Genomic DNA, 13,772 nt, shown 5'->3' on the forward strand with positions numbered 1-13,772 from the left:
GGCCTGCCGGGCAACATCCAGTTTTTCCTTGATTTCCTCTGACCCGACATTAAACCTTACGCCGGTTGACCTTCGAGCAGAAGATTTTCCGGATGGTCTCCCACGAACGAGTATTTTGTCTTATGTCTGTCCAAAGCATCCCCGAGGAGTGCTGAAAAAATGGTGGGAATATCGCATAAGGCGGGAAAAGCTTTTCCATGGGCGGATATAATGTAACGCTCGTCTTCTCTGTATGTGTGCCTTTTGGCCCAATGATGGACCATTCCAGAGGTGGAAGGTGAAAGGTCGGGGCAATAAGAAGGCAGATTATCATCTGCAGTGACACGAGGCCAAGCAGAGAGAGAGACATGTTTTTCCAGAAGCAACAGCGAAGGCTACTTCATTTCGGCTTTGCTTTAATGGCCACGCTTTCGGGAGCTTGTCTTGGCTTGTTGCTTATCTGGTGTTTTCCTCTCGCGTTCGCATGGCTCACAGCGTGGGTAAATAAATCATTTTCAATTAATTTTACAAACGGCGATAATTAACACCAAAAGACAACGGAAGAGGAAGGCAAAGGCGGTACCCGGTTAATGGTCCGTTGAGTGTTAATCTGCAATTTACAGGTTTGTTGCGTCGGTGTCCAGGCGTAGGGCAGAGTTATTTTATGTATTTAATATTTTGTTCCGGCGCAAGAGAAATGGTGTCATGTTTATTTGAGGCGTTATTAGCACCTCGCGAGATGTATGACAAGTAGACATCAAGGCAAAGTTCGGGGTGGGATCTAAAGCTTGAATTATCAGACAGACCTCACACTGTGTATGCGTTATCCAATCGAACATAGATAAATTTAATAATGAAAATTGTCCTCCCACAGAAAGTATCGATTCCGTTTGGTTTCAAGGAATAGAAAACGGAAGTTCTTTTTTTCCTTTTTTGTTTGTCAGTACCGAGGACGAGTTGACTTCAACTGAGCGGTTCGAGTCGGGGTAAAAATAGGCATCCATTTTAGGCGTCACGACACATCATCAGGTGTCACATTTCACAAGGGTACAGCTCATCGATGAATGAAGACAGAGGATATTCGACTTTTCGGCATTTCTATCGGTTCCAAAAAATAAGAAAAAAAAGGTTATATTTGAATGTTCCCGGTTCGAATAAAGTTACGTATTTCTCTGCTTCTATTTGGGGTGATGATCTATTTTTCTAAGGAAGCACTTTTCTAGGTTTCCGATTGTCACGCTTCGGAGGATCTGTTGAATGCTTCGCATCAGAAAAGCCTTCGTTATCTTGGAAATGAACAAATGAAGGGATAATTGGACAGAAGGAGTCGAGAGGAAATGAATTAAATTAAATGTTCTAGGTATACATTTTCATCCCAATTCGTGTGGCTTCTCGGTTGGGTCGAAAATGCGTTTGCCCTGGGAGTAGCAGAAGAGCAATTTGTTTATCCTTAGGACTGGTAGACTCTTGTTCAGAGCAATTCATATTCAGGATATTAAGAGAATTCTTCTCAGGATTGTTCAAGCTCGAACTGTTTAAGCAACCGAATGCCCGATTCATTCGGTGTGATTGAACCTCAGCGGGAAGATGTGGGTGATTTTATTTCACCACGTCCAATCACGGTTCCATTTCCTGACACTTAAAGTCAAACAGACAAGACCCACGATGTGGCCCAACGTTGTGGCAGTAACAAGTGGCGCCTATCTATCGCCAGTTTCTTCACTCGCATCGGGCTATTTCCTATACCCCAAGGGAGATACCCGTGTGTATCGGGTGTGTAGCCATTGGAACGACTCCATACCAACTGGTGCTCGACGTGGGGAGCAGCCCTCCCGTTGCCCGCACCGAGTACCATAGCGTACCGTCTACGACCAGCTCGTTTCGCGGTGCAGTTGGCAAGAAGAGTTATCGCGACTTTGGCTGACATTTACATCGGCTTTGCGAGCAGACGGCTGTACTATTTTGCGCTGTAATGTAGATGTGTACACCGTTGTACCGCTAAGGTTTTTGCAAGTAACCCGCACATATACGAACTCGGCATCCTCACCGCTAAAGGGTTGTAGAGGAAATAAGACTCTAATTCAGATCCCATTAAATGCAGGTGATAACCGGCTTCAAACACACTTTTGCGGCTTTGAAAACCACCAGAAAATCATCATTTCATGTGGCACACCATGTGGATTTGTATGTGCTAGGAAAATGATCTAAAGGAAGAAATAAATCTTCGACAATAAATGTTAAACGTTCTGAAAAGCTGACATGAGTTGGTTTAAACTAGTGATGAGTCTTACGATTCTTTTCACGGATCGACCCGGAATCGAGTCCGTCCCTAGAAGAATCGATTCCGACCCGTAGGTGCAACGAGTTCGGGTCGATCCGAACCAACGGGTCGAACTCGCATATGGACAGCTGCACCTACTGGTCGACCCGGAGTCGTTGCACCTACGGGTCGACCCGAACTCGTTGCACCTACGGGTCGACCCGAACCAACGGGTCGAACTCGCATATGGGCAGCTGCACCTACCGGTCGACCCGGAGTCGTTGCACCTACGGGTCGACCCGAACTCGTTGCACCCACGGGTCGACCCGGAGTCGTTGGAATCGAGAGTTCGACCCGGAGCGCTCCGGGTCGGTTACGGATCGCTCCGACCCGATAGGTTCGGGCCGACCCGCTCATCACTAGTTTAAACACCTCACTGGTCTACGAATATTTAATTACCAACGAATGCCCAAAGTATGGCAATTTTCCCACCTGCTCTTGAAATTGATTTTTTTCATTTTTCCTGTTTCTAATACAACGGACAACCCATAACGAAGCCAACTGCGATGTCAAGTTACACACGCAACAGCAAACCTGTTTGCAACATTCGCGCATGTAAGCGGGCATCATGTTTGTGCTTCTCTGGTATCTCTTTCGCGTGCAGTTTCATAAATTGTTCGTAGATTAGAAGCGACCTTGTTTGTTTCTAGTTGTGTTTTATTTTCAATGTTTATCACAATCCCCGGATGTGGCCAGCAACAACAAGATGAGCTCCGCCAATGCCGCTGAGCGCTAATGGTGGCGTCGAAGCGTGTATAAGCTCGAAAAATTGCTTCCAAATTGTGGCAAAACATGACATAAATTCGCTTTCCGGACACGCTAACCTTGCGGACCATGTGTGTAACACAGGAAGAGAAAAAGAATGACATGAATCACGAGTATGAAGATACATTGTTTGATGAAAAATCACACCTAGAACGCGTCACGCAGCTTCCGCTTGGTCAATGATCCGTTCGTGGAGGATGTGAAATTAACTTGTTACGCCTGTTATATCCATTCCAGATAGGCAACAACCTGTGGCACACTACCAAAATTGGTGTCTGAAAACGTATCACAGTAGACGTTCTGAAATAGAACTTGTAAAAACTGGAACAAACAGTTACCTAGACCCACTTCGCTCGATTACACTTGAAAACGGACCAGTTCCGATCGGTATCTTATCAAAACCCGGGCACGATGTTATATGTTCCTTTTCGGAGTACGTACCGCCAAATATTGTCCCCGCGGTCAGCAGCCTGGTATGTCACCGGGGTGTGAGTGACGAGTGACACCAGTGCCGAGCGAGCGAACGTGAAAAAGGGTCAACTAAGAAAAGTGCTTATCTTATCGCGACGGAGAAAATCTACAAGCCACACAGTGTGTGTTCGGTCGGTATCGGTGGACGAGGCGAAGGTCTTTTTGTTTATGATTTTCTCGCCCACTGTTGATAACACTTGTTGCCAAACCTGTGAAGGGTTTTCGTAGAACTGTTTGCTCACCAAGGGCGGCAGTTGGTTGATCTTGTCCGGTTTTCGGTTAGAAATGTATCTTGGGATAGGTTTGTAATCAGAGAATAATTTCCAATCAACAGCGTTTAGCTTATTCTGGGAATTTCAGGAGAACCACATGCAATAAATAAAAAGGAGTTAGAGGCAACTCACGCGCTGCAACTTTGTTGCCTACCGTAGCAGAATGGATGTGCAATAATCCATGCTATTTTTAAAAGATGCCACATATTTTTAACATAATCCGTGCTGGAAAAAAAACATAAGGAAATCGCAGAAATGCGAACAAGTGAATATAAAATTTAATAAATTCTCCTTAACACCTGACTGGATGGTTTAATACCCTTCGATTGGGGGGGACCTTCACGAAGAAAGGATCGTCGTGGCAGATAAATTAAGCAAAGCCGTAAATCAAGCCCTCCCGCGACCAACGCATCGGATTCAAACCGCTAACGAACCGGAAAGAAGGAACGGCTAAAGAACCCTGGAATGAAGCGACGAATAATTCCTCCCTGCGAGATGGTTATTCCAAGAGCAGAAACTTGCTTTTCCTTTTTGTCGCGAAAGCAGTTGATTGCAAGAAAAAAAACCCTGTGACCTTACAAGTGGTCAGAGGGTTTGTACCGAAACACGAATCCTTGACCTGTCGTGTCCGTCGCGGGATCTGAGTGGCAGCTTCGTTTAATGCATTTGGTTAGGAACGAGTTTTAAAAACAAGACTCATTAGTTTGCAGACAGCGCCTGCAATAAAACCTTCAAAACGAATCGCTTCACTTGCCAAATGGATAACGGGTATAAAACGTCCTGCAACAGATGTTCAGGGTTGGGTATTTTTTCCATCCTTACTGACTTTTAAGCTACGAGCCTAAGCTTTGATGAGCCATATTATGCCTGGAACACCCATGAACGTGGGCACTCAAATAGCTCAAAAATGTTTAACATTTTTCAAACAGACCTGTGTCTGGTTGTTTTCGTTTTTTTTTCTGATATAGCAACCGGCTAAATTCTTCGCGTTTCGGTCTTTACGGGGAATCCCACAAACAGCAGCTTTTAGCCACACGCAGCAGGAGACAAAGTGTTTAACTACCCCGCGGAGGCCTAAACAAAAAATCCAGAAGAGTAAACAAAACTTACAATCTTGCATCATTCCATTCGGGCACTTTAACCGTTGGCAACCAACCACTTTTTTCCGTTCGCCAACATACAGGCTGACGTTTGCATAAAGCATAACTCGGAGGTAAAGAAATGTCTTACACATTTTCATTTCTGTTTTGTTATAGGTCTTCATTTCGGATCTCGCCGATAAGTGTTTGTTTTATTCAGAGAGATTTTTTGTTAGAACAATGTTGTTAGATAGATAGATTGTCGTGAACGAATGAAAGGGAAACATTTCTGCAAGTAATGTCGTCTCAAATTATGAAACAGACAAGTTTCACATATTTTTCGAATCACCCTATAATTACTATTTGTGTGACATTTCCTACCGATACCTAATTATTAAGGAAGTACAACATGATTTGTTGAGCTGATGGCCACCGTACAACGTGCAATGAAATGGCACAAAGTGGTAAATATTGATTTGTACCAGTAGTACTTTTCCATCAGTCAGAAGTTGTTCCAATTTTCGTTTTATGAGGAAATGATGGTGGAATGAAGTAATTATTCAAGTCAAAAATGGATCGTGTATTATACTGAAATTAAAAATGAATTTTTAGAAAATTGCCTAATAATCTTTATTATTGTTCAATTACATCGATTTGAATTTACGTACGTGTCGTAAAGGACTCATTTTAAATAACATTAGCCCAACATTATTATCGCACCATCCTTGACGAAAGATAATAGATTAAAAATCTAATGCTGCAACGATAATGGATGATGGATTTTAAATTGCTAACTCCAAAAGCGAATTTTAAACGGCCTGTAATAGTTTGTGCAAATTATCGCTAATCAACTCTCTACCATCAAGTAATCTCCTACAAAACGTTCAGTTTCGGTAGCTCGATCTTAAGCTAAGTATCGGTATTTTGGTTTAAATTACATTTGCTCCATTACCCAAACCTTCCATCGATCGCTCTTCCACCAACTCGCTTTTATATCTTTTGTAAAGTGGAACAAAGAACAGATCGTTTCGTATGCATTGAAACAGAAAGTCTCTGCTTTATCAGAAGAATTTATCTGTTTTCTTAAGAAATAAAGCGTATGTCTCCGTCGCCACAGGTCGGTCTGCATCCGTCTCTCAGTGGGAGCGTCGTTTCGAAATCTCTTAGTTGGACGACTTTATTTTATACGCAATCTGAACAGCGCGACACTTGAATCAACATGGGCAGGCACTTCTCGATACGAAGGTGGAAAATAGCGGTTAATAAACAAGAGGATAACATGTGATCGTCATATTATAAGACTCGACTTGACGAATGAACCAATTCATAGCCAATTCAGTCCATTCATTAAAGAAATAATTCCGGGTTACCTTGATATGGTTGAATTTACGGAATTCCTTTACAAATTTAACAAAAAACAATGATTTGCTGTAAACAGTGTGACAGGTCGATCAGAAAGTAGCTCCAAGGTATTTTTTCTATTTTTTTTTGCACCTTATCTTGGAGCAAGACCGTCGGACGATCGAATGCACTCTTGTTATCAGATAACTTGTGAGGCGGAAATGTCACAAGGGAGACATGAAGGAAATCTACTCCACTCTGACAGTCTGTCGTGTTCTACTAGCCCTCTTGAAATTTCATTAACCCGCGTTTTACTTTTCGAAATTTCTTGTCCCTTTTTTCTTTGAGAATGTTTTTAATGTTGTTTTGAGTTTGAAATAATATTTCTCATCGTTGAGTAACATTTAAAATGTGGCAAAAAATTGTTTGCGTTCCGTTCTTCGAAACCAAGTTTAATTTCCTTATCGTCGTTGAACGCTAGCAAATGGGCTGTGCCTATTAAAATAACAACTTATTTCCCTTGAGCCACTTGCCATAGGTTTTTGTGCGGTTTAGAAAATTATCGTCAAGCATAATTTCCTCCGATTGTTTTATTCGCTGGTGGGAGAATGTGTGGGTGGAGGGAGAGTGAAGGTGACGGATAAACGCAAGTAGAGCATATCGCCTCCGGGGGGCAGGTGGAATCACGACGGGTGGTCAGTTTGTCATGGTGATACGATCGTCACCGGGCGAAAGAAGCAACAGGTTGCCAGCGTGGAATATGGGAAAAATACGGACTTTCCTTCCGGTGGCTATTGAAGCATACATATCGTTGAGAGTGTTTTTGAAACCAACTGTTACAAGCAGAAGGTTAAGGTAAAGTAAGGAAATGGCCGTTTTTCACTTCGATAATTGAGTCATCGAAATTTAAATAAAAAAGAAAACGCATTTCAAATCAAACATGAACTCAACCATGGTAAAACAAAACAAACCATACGATAACAGCAAGACGTGGTGAATCGACACATTTAGATGATTATTTGCCAATACAAAAACGTATGACTTATTTTAACTTTTTTTCTATCGGAAATGCACACGTTTGCTGGGCGAGAAGAAAGCCTGAAAACCCGAAACAATCGCACCCGGTAGGCCTCCCCAAAAACCAACCGGTAAAAGGTATTAAGTAACCAACGTGGCGCAACGTTGCGCTGCCAAACCATCCGCAACCGACGCCGCCACGCACGCCAAATGATAAAAGTGAGTTTTTCACTTTCCTTCACCGTTGCGGACGTCTAAGGAGATAGGCCAAATCCGGCGCGTCTCGCGTGAAACCAGCAGTTTCTCCGGGCCTTAGCAATGGAATGCAAAAGTGCCAAGCGTATGAAAATGGTGGCAAAACAAGCGCAAAACAGAAGGAAAAAAAAACCCTAACCTACAACGGAACATGGCGGAACACACGGGCCCCCCGTACCCTCGACCTAATGAAACGTGCAAAGCGCGCGTTGTGTGTTTGTTTTGCCGTTTCACTCACACACAATATACGCCACAAGTTGGCCTCCTCTGGCGGCTGGGTAGGTTGAATTCATTAAAAAGGTTGCGCGCAGGCAGGATGGAAAACAAAGTTGATGGAAACCCAGCCGAAAACGCAACCCGAACAGAAGAAAAATATAAACCATACCAAACGCATTCTGCCACCTATTGTGGTGCGGGGGGTGGTGGAGGGGATGTGTTATGGGGGTTGATATGCATTTGACATGGGCGCGTGGTGAACGAATGATAGTTGGCGACGTTGACATCGTCTTGGCGACATTTTAATCCGACCGGCAAGGCAGCAGAAGCTGTCGTTCTGGAGTTACGCTTGGCGGTGCAAAAATCCGTGTCATATTCTCCGATGTAACCAGCGTTACCCTTGAGTGGCGCTCTCTAACGGGTAGGGGAGGGGAGTGGAAAACTTCGACTACTCTGGTATCGGGAAGTGGGCTGCGTTCGCGATCGAATGCGGGTTGCGGTTGATCGCGCGCGACATTGAGGTTATGATTCAGTTGGGTGCTTCGTGGGGAAAGAGAGGCCCGAACACTGTCGCCCTATGATGGGGAGGTGAGGAAGAAATTAGAACCTAGAAAAAAAAACACGAAAACAAAAAACAAACACTCCCCCAAGAAAGCGGAACGCAGGAATTGCGACGTGAGTCGGGAAAAGTGTAATGTACTCATGGAAAAAATGGCGAAAGCGGCCCTAACTGAACCAAAGTAGGCAAAGGAAAAAACCGCATCGTTGGCATGGGAGTCGAGAAAAAGTGTCTCCATGGTGTGGAAAAAGTATGACATGAAATCGAAACCGAATCCCGTGCCGAGGAAATGAAAACGCAACGAAATGGATAATGGTGGTTCGGTTTCGGGGTGTAAAAAAAAACAGGGTACGAAGAGTAAAGCAATGGAGACATTACATATAAGCTAGACGTTGCGGTGTGTCTCTGATTACTTTTTGTGTTTCCCTTTATTTTTTCTTTGCATGGAAAACACTGGGATTGGGTTGATTTTCACTTTCCCTGCTGAAATCAAATTCGTTTCTAATACACTCTTGTGTGGTTGACGAGCGCAAAACTGCCACTGGAGCGAAAAGAAAAGAGGAATATTCACATTTTATCCTCGCCAATCAACCAGAACGAAAGGCGAACAATGGAGCCCTTTCTTTTGGGTGGAGATTTTCTTTTTTCGGCTGTCACCAGTGTCGGTTCTAAGTGGGCATTATTCAACCATGAACTGTCATAGCAAGATACTACGCCGTTGGTCATATAACTTATGAAGATCATGCCGTTGGTCATACAACACAAGACACAGAGATCGCGGTAAAGCCACGATGTAAATATTACGATAAGTCAAGAGTTATATTTCATATGACGGGTAATTTGAGGAAGGAAGGATCACGAAATAGAATAGAACTCCACGCAGAAATGACCGGGCAATAGTTATCACAAGCCTTCAATCTCGATGATGAAATGCGGTCTAGCGTTCGCGAGATTGTGTAAACGAGTTCGAGGGTACTCCAGCTTCCGATCGTAGACAACTCTCAGTTCTCCTAAGCATCCCCTTCGCTCGTAAGGGTTTACTTAACCAAGCCCTCGGGTGCTATTTGCATAAGCAAACAGAGAGAGAGAGGGATGGACGCAAACAATTAATCGTGGCTCGTGGAAACGAACCCACGGCCAACAATGACTATCAACGGGAAGAATGAAGACGAATTCTGATAGACTCGGACTTCGATGCATGTCGTTGGTAAATTATACAGATTAAGGAGGAATCGAATCGAATTAACATGGTTCCGCTAAGCATAAGAACAGGTCTTGGGTTGGGAGTGCTCCAGTTTATGGTTAGAAACCGTATATAATTTATGGAATATAGACACGCTACTTTGGAGAGGGACGCTGCCGTGCACGAGTGATAGAAAAGAAGCGCTAATGCAGAAACTAACAACATCGTGTTTGCAATGCTGTAATTAACCGCTGGTCAGCGGACATTCTTGACTAGTGTCAACCTGTGCCGTGGTAATTAATCGGCCTACGACCCAGGTCTCCTCCTTATTACAACAACCGTGCCAAGTCTGTCCCGGGACAAGTTCGCGAACCACATTATTGAACCAGATGTCTGATCGATCGAATCAAGTAATCCAACTACAGCGTATTGATGTCGTATCGATCCTCCTCTTCAGCCAATGGCGGGTCTTATGGCAAACACACGTTAGAATTGCAATGGCTTCCCCGCAGCCCTGGCACACACACTGATTGTTGGTAGGTGAGGTAATGGCTACACTCCAAATGTCACTGCGGGGTTTGGAGCAAAACAGTCAATTAATAAAACATATAAATGTACTTCATTCGCACCACGACTAGTGTCGTGATTATTGGGTCGAATCCCAAAGGGTGGTCGATTTTTGACAACGGGGGGGCCGGGAAATCAGAGAAATATTGATAGGCAATGCTTGCTACTTACATCTTTCAAGCAGATTTTCTCTTGAACAGAAACTTCGATGATGTAGCCATCAATTTGGTTGGATTCGTTTACTCTCTACTTCAAAGACTAAAAGTATTTAATACTAAGAGAAGAAATCAAAAAGAATTTTTTTCCGCTTTTCTTTACGAGAGGAACAATTGAATGTTAAAACAACCAATGCGTTACATCTCATGCAACAAAACGTAATAATTTCTTCCAACATACACCAGCGTGACTAGATGCCGACAAGAAACCGACAACGCGAGCCATCATCAATTTGTTGATCATCAACGCAACCACCATCATCATCGTTGTCGGCGTTTTTGCGCTGTGTTCGCGTTGGCACGTGAGCGGTTAATCTATGCCGTACCCCGACGATTGACCATCCCCATCACTTCCTCGCTCCTATGCTTCTCGACGAGGAGGAGGTGGGTATAAAAAAAGGCCAATCAAAACGACATAAAAATCTTTCTCACACACAGCTTAGCGCAAACCGTGGAGTAATTGATTAATCACTTCGTTAAGTAACGATTTACTGCACTCTGCGGCGTGGGGAGCAAATTCTTTCAGCAGTTACTGGCGCAGTTCCAACACGAGAAGCTGATGTTTTATGGCACGTTTTGTCGAGGGACTTCATTGGTGAAATTTTACTATCTTTTGTTGCATTGTGCACAACTTTGCCTCGGAATGGACCTTGAAAAGATATCGTTTGCCCCTGGACCACCCTCACACGATCATCCCCATGTTTGTATAGATATATATATGTGTGTGTCCCCGAGGTTGTCAAGATCTTGGCCGTCAAGAAAAGATGCCGTTTGTGTCACACAATGTTTTTCCAGTTTTACTCTCTCGGTTTTCTCGTCGTTCGCTCGGCGTTTCAATGTCACGCCGACGTCGTCGGAGGCGTTAAGCAACGCGATGTGCATGTTTGCATGCTGTGACGTACTCGGTAGCATTAATTGAAGTCTTGTGTACATACACACATATTGCAGCGACCTCGTCAGGGAGTCTCGGTGAAGATCGTCGGGTTGTGCTGCGGGTGGAAGGGGCGTAAGTAACGACAATTGCTATGTTGCAGCTATTTTATTTGTGTACTTTATGCTGTACGATCGTGTACGGCTTTTCTTTGGTGGGAGGGGGGAGCGAGGCCACCCAACGAGGTGGGGGTCTCTATGCTCCGCTGGTGCACGTACGAGTGTAAGTATGCATGCCGTATTCGTGCTGGGACGTACCACCGTTTGACGGTTTCCGAGATTCATAATTGCTTTACGGATTGTTGGGTTTTGCTTTGGTTGTTTTGTACATTTCATTCATCACTTTGAGTGGCTCGTCTTTTTTTCCGTTCAGTTTCCCTAGCTTCTGTTTCGCTGCTGTGAAAGTTCTGCCCATAATTGTCATGTTCTGTTAACTATCTATGCTGGGACATCTGGTTTTCCCATTCCAACAAAACGACGCGCTCATTCGTTCTCGCTTTTTAGGCATCACTTTGCATGAAATTTAGAGCAGCTTCACTGTGTCGTGTCCGAAGCGAGAAATTCAATTGCCACAATTTGGGCACAACCACCACACCAAAACACTCACCAGGACAGAGCATAATATTAGCTGTAGCCCGAAGAAGGTAGACGACTCTGTTTTCGTCTTTTCTATTCAGAGCACAATTTGTGTCCTCCAGTTTCAATTTACCTTCGCCTTTCGGTCGCGCCAACGTCACTGTCAATCGCTCGTCCATGGTAACGACCGTGGCGCTGTTTTTCTCGGGGCGATTTTTGTTTAACGGAACGGAAGAGGATCCATATCAAAGAACACGTGGTTGACGTAACTGGGTCGCAGGGAAACCAAACCCAGAAAGGGGGTGGATGGCATCCATTCTTTCCCGGCAAATCGTTAAATGGCAAAGGATGCGCCTTCGATGCGGACACACGATTCCTAAGCGTGGTTCACTTTTGTGAAGATTTTGGGGGATAAATAGTGTAACGAATAAAGCAGATGTTGAATGTGTTCGTGGGTACAGAAGTAGTTATTCTTGCAATGGCGATAGATGTTTCTAAATAGTCGCATTACGGGAGTGTTTTCCGTATTTGATCAAATGGCACACCAAAAACCAGCAGGCAACTTACTACCTTTTGTTTGTGGATCGCTTTAAAACAAGTTCATCCAACTTTGATTTTCTGATTCGTGCACATCAATCGCACAGTGGGCCATAGAGGAGAGTTTAACTTTTGTGTGTGAATTAAACAAAAATTTGTCAAAGCGAAATCAATGGAAAGTTTGGTGGTTAAATTAACTAACAAGTCACTTTCTTTTTTTCTTTCAGTGTGAATAAAAAGATTCGACAGCATGACACACACCTTGGCCGTTGACCATCGTGGCAACAAACTTTGCTAACCAAACCCGAGCCCCAACCAACGACCAACGTGATAACAATAATGTGCCAAACTTCATCCGGCTCATGCTCATCATCAACAACAATTTGTCAACGTGTCAAAGTGTTCGCCACGCCCGGACGCAAGTGGTCTCGCGCGTTCGGATTAAGCCGGCCGATGGTGTGTGTGTTTTGGGATGGTTTTGCGGAAGACTTTGCATATCGCGTTCGGCGTACCTTTGCTTCTCCCTCGGGATGCTTCCTCCGTTGTGTGTCGAACCCCGTCGGAGCCGTAATTCACCGTCGATCGGTCGATTTGCTGCTGATCCGCCAGCACCAAAACTGGCTCTCGCTGAAACACACACACTTTGACCGCGTATTGATGCACCTCGGTTTGATGCGACCTAATGCATTTAAAGTAGCATCGACGGCACGCCGTTGTCGACCATTAGCATCATCATCATCATTGGTGGCGTCGTCGTCGTCATCATCACTATTGTGTGGCCCACTTCCGATCTTCTGGCCCCCCCTCCCCGTTTCACCAGCCGTGGCCACCGCCGCCAGCAACACCTGACACACTGCCGATGGGCACCACACCAGGGCGCATCGTATGCATGAACACTGAAAAACTAGCACACACTCTGCTTGCCGCCGCTTGATGGCTTCACACGCAAATATACAACACGGCGCACTCGGGACGGACGGACGTGCTCGGGAGGAGGGTCGGCGAGGGATGGTAACAATTTTCCTATTACACTCGGCTGCTACTGGGCTTTGGCTTTGGCTTCTGGCCCCGCTTTTGCACAAAGCACAATGTAGTGGCCGTTTCGGTATTGCGGCTCTCCTCGTGTGTGTTTTCACTGTTGTTTGTAACGCTCGCGTTTGTTTGTTTGTAGTTTAGTTCACGACGCGCGATCCAGCAGGGGTTGCGCCGCGGGGTTGTTCTAATCGCCTCGAATCGATTTAGACAAAAAACCAAAAAAACACACACACGCGGCTTTGGGGGGAGGCTTTCCCGTCAATATGTGGCCATCTCACTCTCACTTTCTTCGCTTCTCTTCTCTCTCTCCGTAGTGCACGAAAGGTTTTCTCCCAACACACAAGCGCACTGCCACGCCACCAACCACCACCACCACCCCCCTGAGGAAACACTTTGCACCCGATAAGTATCGCGTTTTTCGCTACCATATGTTATCGCGGAACCTACCGTAAGGT

Source organism: Anopheles ziemanni, chromosome 2, assembly GCF_943734765.1.
Source record: "Anopheles ziemanni chromosome 2, idAnoZiCoDA_A2_x.2, whole genome shotgun sequence".
NCBI classification, from domain to species: Eukaryota; Metazoa; Arthropoda; class Insecta; order Diptera; family Culicidae; genus Anopheles; species Anopheles ziemanni.